Consider the following 7726-nt stretch of genomic DNA (forward strand, 5'->3'; position numbering starts at 1 on the left):
TAATGGGTAACATTGCACATTTTCATGGAACATATGTCCCATCTTTATGGAGCGCTTTTTGATTTTCTATGGAGCATTTGCAATTTGTTATGGTTGCAATAACCTTTTGCCGTTATCACACCGTCGATTGTTACAGTTCCCGCGGGAAGGGAGATTTACGGAACGTGTAGACCACCGCTATCAATCATGAAGACAGTTCATTTTTTGGCGAATCGATCGACGGACCTTTCTCATGTGGAGTAAGATTCACGTTTGCATCTCGGTTACCCTGGACCGAAAGGATAAGATAAAACTACGAAGTAGATCCAACGACAACGATCCACGCGACGGAAAAGGACTTACGATTGGTGTACGTGGAACTGCAGTTTTCGATATTTCATCCGGAGCACCCGCATAGTCTCAACTATTAACGTGTTCCCTTTCCAAAATTCGATACCGTAATCCGGGGTAACATTGATCGAAATTTACGATCTTTCTTGAATAATTTCCTTGTTTAAGCAAACGATACTTACTTACTTTCAGTCCTGGGCACCGACGGTGGTACAGAGGGCCGAATTGAAAGATTTCCATCCTGGGCGATTTCCAGCCATCGCCTTGACCTGTGGCCAGGTCAAATTTCTGTCGACTTGCTTGATTTCGTTATTGAGACTGCGCCGCCATGAGCCTCTGGGTCTGCCTCTGCTGCAATGTCCTGCTGGGTTCCAGTCTAACGCTTGTTTGCAGATTTCGTTTCCGCGCCTGCGTAGAGTGTGGCTGACCCACCTCTTCTTTCGCTCCCGAATTTCTGTCACTATCAACATTTGATGACATCGACGATGGAGTTCCACGTTGGAGATCCTATTGTGAGGCCAACATGCTCGAATTATATACCACAGGCATCTATTGTTGAACAGCTGCAGCCGTTGGGTCTTCTCCGCTGATCAGTGGCGTAGCTAGGAATTTGGGGGCCCGGTGCGGAAGCAAATTGGGAGGCCCCCATGAAAATTACATAATATCTAGATAAGTACATATTTTACAATGATAAATCTATACATTTAACTGTTATATTTTGTACAAAACTTTGAAAAAATCTCGCTTTTTGTACTCAGTATTCTAGTGATGCTGGCAGTGATGGCCAACGGAAGGTTAAAAATTATCTATCTTATCTTATTTTCTGTTTTCCTTTATGATTTTTTTCGGGAGCGCGAGATTTTTTTTATAAGAATTATGCTGAAAATGTTTTAACAATTTATTTAGAAATTGCACCAAATAATCATTTATAAACGCTTTCAAAGATTGCTTTACTTTTTTCTTTAAGAAATTTTTCTTGAAGAATAATTTGTATTCAAGAAACTTTTAAGTTGTAAATGCAAGGATATCATTCAGTATTCCTCTAAAAGTACTCCTTCAGGAATGATATTATTATAATTAGCCTTATTAATGAGGCTTTCAGTCCCTTGGCTGGTTCACCTCAGACATGCAAGAATGTTTACAAAATACTACAGAGTGATTCAAAAGATTCTTGCAAAGACTTCATCGAGTATTTCTCGAAATATTAGTTCAAGAATCTATCAATTATATTCTGAAGATTCATCTAGAAGATCATCTACAGAATTCTTTCAAAATTCCAGAAAAAAATAATACAAAAAAATCATCAATGATTCATTTAGAACCAGATGTTCTTCCAAGAAATGACATCGGGATTCCCTCAGAGGAAGAGAAGCTCTTCTAGGGTTTTTTTTTTTAACATTCTTCCGTTTCTTTCAGAGAATCCTCTTAATATTCCTTTTGTGATTTTCCATAGATTCTTCAAGTATTTCTCAATTCTTCCCTCAAATAACTCTTTTAGATATTTCTCCAATAATTAAACTTGGAATTTCCTCAAGCATTCATCACTTATCTTAGTGTCCTTTTAAAGATTTCTTAAGAATAACTTCCTAAGATTACTTCAGAAATCCCACCAAAAATTCCCTTTGCCAAAAAAATCTTCAAGGATTCTTCAAGAAGTTTCTCTAAGGGTTTACTAAGAGATTCATCATAAGATTTCTCCATTAATTAAACAAAATCTCCAAGGACTCCTACTGAAGAAATTGAATTAATTAAATTAAATTAAATTTTTAAATGGACTTCTGTAGGAGTTCTGTAGGAATTCTTTCGAAAAATCCTTCTGGACTTCCTCTAACGAATTTTTCAATATCCATCAACTCTAGGAGTTTTCTCAAGAGTTCCTTCAGGAAGTTTTGCTAGTATTCCTCTGGGCACTTTAAAAAAAAACCTATTTCTCCAGAATTATTACGTTATTTTTTATATAATCCGTGCTCACTTCTAACAAATATACAAAAATAAGAAACAGAACAAAAACGCTTCATTCCATTGTTTTGAGTGGGATAAAAATGGCAGCGTAAATGGCTAAATAGTAAAGAAACAGATATCCTATCTTATCAAAACAAATAACTTCTCCAGAAGTCTCTCCAAGGATTTAGGAAATGTTCTAAGGTTATTCAAAATTATAAAGGATTTCCTTTAAGGCAGCCTTTAGAAATTGCTCCCAAAATTCCTTCAGGATTTTTTCCAGAGATTTCTTTAGTAATTCTCTTGGGATTTGCCCGAAGATTCGTTCAGATTTTATTCAAGTATTCTCTTAGAGTTTCTTCAATTGATTTCATTCATTCATTCCTAAACTGATTTTTCCAGGTATTTTACAAATAATGTTGTACAAGAAATCTTTTGGGGTCTTTTTATGCAAGGATTTCTTCATGTATTTATTTAATTACTACTGCAAGGGTTTTCCGGAGATTCTTACACAAATTCCTCCAAGAAATTCTATAGGAATTCCTCCAGGGGATGCATTGAGTGTTTTTGCTAGATTTTTTTTTAGAAATTCCTCTAATAAGCCTATTCAAGGATTCATAAATTCCTCCAATGAATACTTTAGAAACTAAAAAAAAAAGAATTCTTTCAATTCTCACAGAAATTCCTCCTAGAAATTCTATAGAAATTTCTTCATATATTTTTAGGAAATTGTTTGTGATCTCTTCTGGTAATCATCTTATTTTTTTGGAAATTCTTTTGGTAATTCTCTTGAGATTTTTCTCGGTCGTTCCGTTGTAAATTCGTTGATTTTTTTTTAATTTGCAAAGATGTATCTCATAGAACAAGTAATAGCAGACGGAATTTAATAAAGAATTATTTAATAAAGAATTATCAGAAGAAATTTACAGAGGAATTACCAAAGAAGCATTTAAAAGTTGCCACTTAAATTTACAAACAAATCGACTAATTAATTTTCAAAGTACCTGTATGTATCTCTGACAGGTTTTGGGCCGCTGAATCCGAATCCGGGCTCAGATTTGTTTCAGGACGGCACAATTTTGAGCTATACCGTGATTTCGGGTGAAATTGATCAATGGGGTGAAATTGATCGACGTGAGGTCAATTTTTATTTGTCAAAAATAAAGCTTTGAACTTAAAACAATTTGTTGAAAATGACCATCATCTGGCTATTGGGTAATTGAATGATGAGTTTGCATGTTTTACAGCCAACTAGTCATGTATTTCTGTATTAAATTTGATATTTTCCGAAACTGCGTGTTTGGCGAATTTCAAAGACACTTTCAAACTTTTGTTACCGTAGCTGTATCGCACATGGAATAAATATTCGAATGAATGTTTATAGCTGCCAAGTGTTCGCTAAACCCGATTTCGTCATCAAAAGTTCTATAAATATTGATATTTATGCATAAAATTGTACTTTTGCTAAAGTAATGACTTGTTTAGTATAAAAATTGCATACTATTAGGCGTTTTCTTTAGATTTATTTAACTTTAAATTTGAATAATTAAGAATTTAATAAACTATAATAATAGTTTTACAAAGCTTTTCACATTCTGGGGTGGTTAATTCAGATGGAAAACTCATTTTCGTCACTTACAAAGGCATTTCAGTGACTGATCAATTTCACCCCGAAACTAAAATTTCTAATTTTTTATTTTAAATCATATTTATTACAATGAAATGATTTGCAGTAAAAGTTTCAACCTCGTTGACTGATGAAACTCATGGTCGTACTTGTTTTAAAGCATTGAGTTTGACCATATCGACCACTATTCAAAAATTAGAAGCCAAAAATTGTGGAAAGTGATCAATTTCACCCGAAATCACGGTACCTCAATTTATAGGGCAAAACATGCGATTTTGGGCTTTTTTGACTGCAAGCCGTTAAGCATGGACATATTTTTTTAAGCAATTAAAAGGTAAAATGGTCAATTGACATCTAAATTTACGACTCACGCAAAATATTTCATTTTATCAAATCAAATTTGAAAGATTTAAGCATTTTATGTTAATATGTAAACTTGCATGCAATTTTTGGAGGGTGGTTTGTATCGTACCTAACATAACCGCGGCCCAAAATCTGTCAGAGACACATTAGTTTGCTCTTGAGACAGACCAAAAGTTAATTTTTGTTACGCTGTGCTATTGAAAGAATTACAATGGTAATTGTCAGGTATATGAGCAAAGGGACTGCTGGTAGAACTTTTAGAGAAATTGCTGAATCCCGTAATAAATTTCCAAACCCAAAGAATTTCAAAAAGCTCTGTCAAAGATATTTTCAAAAATAATAACCTAATTCAACTTTGAATATTATTGCCGAGAAATTCCAAAAGAGTTATGCCGAAATAGTTTTCAAAAACATTTGCAGAGAAAATTCGAAGAATACTCTTATAGGAACTTTCGGATCAAATCCAATCAAAGCATTTCCCAAGAATTTGCCAAAAAAAACCGCCAAAAGATATTTGAAAGTTTTTTTCAGGTAACTCACAGAAAACTCGCCGAATAAATTACCAAGAAAAATGCCAAATGAATTACGCAATCAATTCCCGTAGGGATTGGCATAGATGTTTCCAGAAAAGTGTTAAAGTTATTCCGAAAGTTGTTACCAGAGGTTTTCTCAAACGAATTGTCAAAAAAAAAGTCAGTGAAAAGTTGCAGACGGAATTCCCAACAAAACTTTCGTAGAAATAGAAATCTAAAGAAGTTCGTAGAAATAAAAATCAGAAGCCATTTTTGTAGCATTTCTAAGAATTAGTTGAAGAAGTTTCCAAAGGAAATGCCTAACAATTAATCAAATATATCGTCAAAGAAAATTTTCAGAGCAATAGCCGAATGGATTGTCAAATTAATGTTTAAAGATATTCCTTAACGAATCTGTACACGAGTTTCCGAATTAATTACTGAAAAAGAAATACTTCAAAAATTGTAATAAATGATGAATTGCTGATGAAAATTATTATAATGAATTGCTCCAAGAGATTCTACTGGAATTCCTCAATGAATCCTTTAGGAATTCTTCCAAGGTTTTTATCAGCTTTTTCTTCTATTGATACCTTTAACGGTTTCTTTAGCGATAACACCAGTTTCGTCCGGATTTCTTTCACGAAACTTCTAACGATATGTTTCTAACGATTTCATCAATATTTTTTTCTCAAGTTCGGAGCTCCAAGAACTCTTTCTTGGATATCTTTTACGATTCATCTGGGAAATACTTCAAGGACTTCTTTACAAATTCCTCGAAGATTTTCTGCGAAAGTTGCAACAGCGATTCCTTAGGAAACTTCTTCTTCAATTCCTTGAAGGATTTTCTTCAGTATTATGTAATACCAAGAACTCTATAAAGATTTTTTTTAAAGATATCCACAAACGATTCCCACATGTTCTCTTCAGCATTTTTTCAGAGGAATACTTTGGAGTTCCTTCAAGATTTTTTTAGAAACTTCTTCAAGGGTTCTTTTTGCACTGCCTCATACGATTTTTCTTGGAAGTCCTTTCAAGGATTTCTTAAGAATTTGTTCAAGCATTTCTTTAGTAATCATACCTGCAGGGATTTCCTCATAAATTCTCCTAATAATTTCTGTAGAAAATCATTCAAAGTTTCCTTACGCAATGTTTTTAAGTCTTTTTTCACAATTCGTTCAAGAATCTTTTTAGAAATTCCAGTAAAAATTTAATCTTTTCAACAAGGATTTTGTTTTTCAAGTTACGTATAAAGGTTCGTTCATGGATTTCTCGAAGTTTTTCTTCAGATAACCCTACAAGGATGGACACATTCATCCCTAAAGAACTCCTGCACAAATTTCCTCAGAAGGTCCTACACAAATTCACCCAAGGCCTCCTGCGGAAATTCTTTTGAAGATGGTTTTTTTTTATTTGCACCAAAGAATTTGGAATTCTTTGGGGTCTCCGTCATTGATTTCTTGAGAAATTATCTAGGCATTTCATATTAGTTCTTCCAAAAATCCCTTTGCTTACAGATTGTTTTCAGGAATCCTTTAAGTAATTACTCATAGTACTCCTAGTACTTGTAGTACTACTTCATAGTACTGTAGTAATCCTTCCAGAACATCATCGAATATACCTCCAAAATCAACCCAATGATTCTTTCCTAATACATCTTAGAATTCATCTAGGCGATTCTTAAAAATTTTTTTAGAAATTTCTACAAAAAATCCTACAGACATTTCTACAAGAGTTCCTTCGGGAATACATTCAAATTTCTTTGGAAAATCTCCCAAGGATCCATTCGGGTATGGCTTAAAAAATCTCAAAAAATCATCAAAAATATGTTTTCCATGAGGAACTACTGCAAGATTCCTTCTTGAAGAAATCTCTAAAATCATTCCTGGAGAAATTCCTTGAGGTCCATCTGAAGGATTTCTTGAAGAGTATCATGATATAATCCTTGAATGGCTTTATGAACGGTTCAGAAATGGTATTTCTGAACGACTGCTTGAAGAAATTCTTACAAAAAAATCTCAAAGGAATTCATGAAGGATTTCTTGATAATTGTTTGAAGAAATTCTTGAAGAAATGTCAGGAGGAGTTCCTGAAGCCAAGGGTGCGACCATTCATTTGCAAAGATTTACATTCATTTGCTATTATCTCAGTTCAGAAGCATGCTATCGAAAAACAATGTATGGATGAATTTAACCTTGTAGTTTTATCTGAAAGTATACCAAAGTTGTGAGCGAGCTGTGAAGTCAACTTTCCATACCGTGAATGTAATTTACATTCACCGCGTGGAGAGTTGCCTTCACAGCTCGCTCACGACTTTGGTATACGTTTGCGACCCCAATGTTATTCGGCAAACTTTCAGATAAAACTACAAGGTTAAATTCATCCATACATTGTTTTTCGATAGCATGCTTCGGAACTGAGATAATAGCAAATGAATGTAAATCTTTGCAAATGAATGGTCGCACCCTTGCCTGAAGCAATCATTGTAAGTATTCGTAAACCAATGCTTAGAAAGTTTTCTTAAGCAATCCCTGAAAAAAGTTCTGAAGTAAATCGTAGAGGAATTTTTGTAGAAGTCTTTGAAGTAACTGCCTGATAAATCGAAAAATATATTCTTGCCCGAAGGAATTCCCGCAGAAAGCCTTCAAGAACGTAACATGCGTTCAGTTCTTAATTTTGATAAATGGGGCCCCTGAATTTCAGCTGCTATTCGCCTTGACGGAGGCTCTCTGAGAGAATTGGCTGTGCGTGAAAACAATTATTTTTAACATGAGAAAGGATAGGAGCTGCATTTTCAAATGCTTCTGATTCTTTATAGAATTTTTTTTAAGCAAAACGTTCTTAATGTTATCGAATGAGATTTTGATGCGCTATATTATAGACATAACATTGTGATTTAAAAACTTTTTGTCCAAAACCAGTTATAGTGTAGTTAATTGAAAGTATATTGCAA

This window comes from Aedes albopictus, chromosome 1, assembly GCF_035046485.1.
Source record: "Aedes albopictus strain Foshan chromosome 1, AalbF5, whole genome shotgun sequence".
In the NCBI taxonomy this organism is placed as follows: Eukaryota; Metazoa; Arthropoda; class Insecta; order Diptera; family Culicidae; genus Aedes; species Aedes albopictus.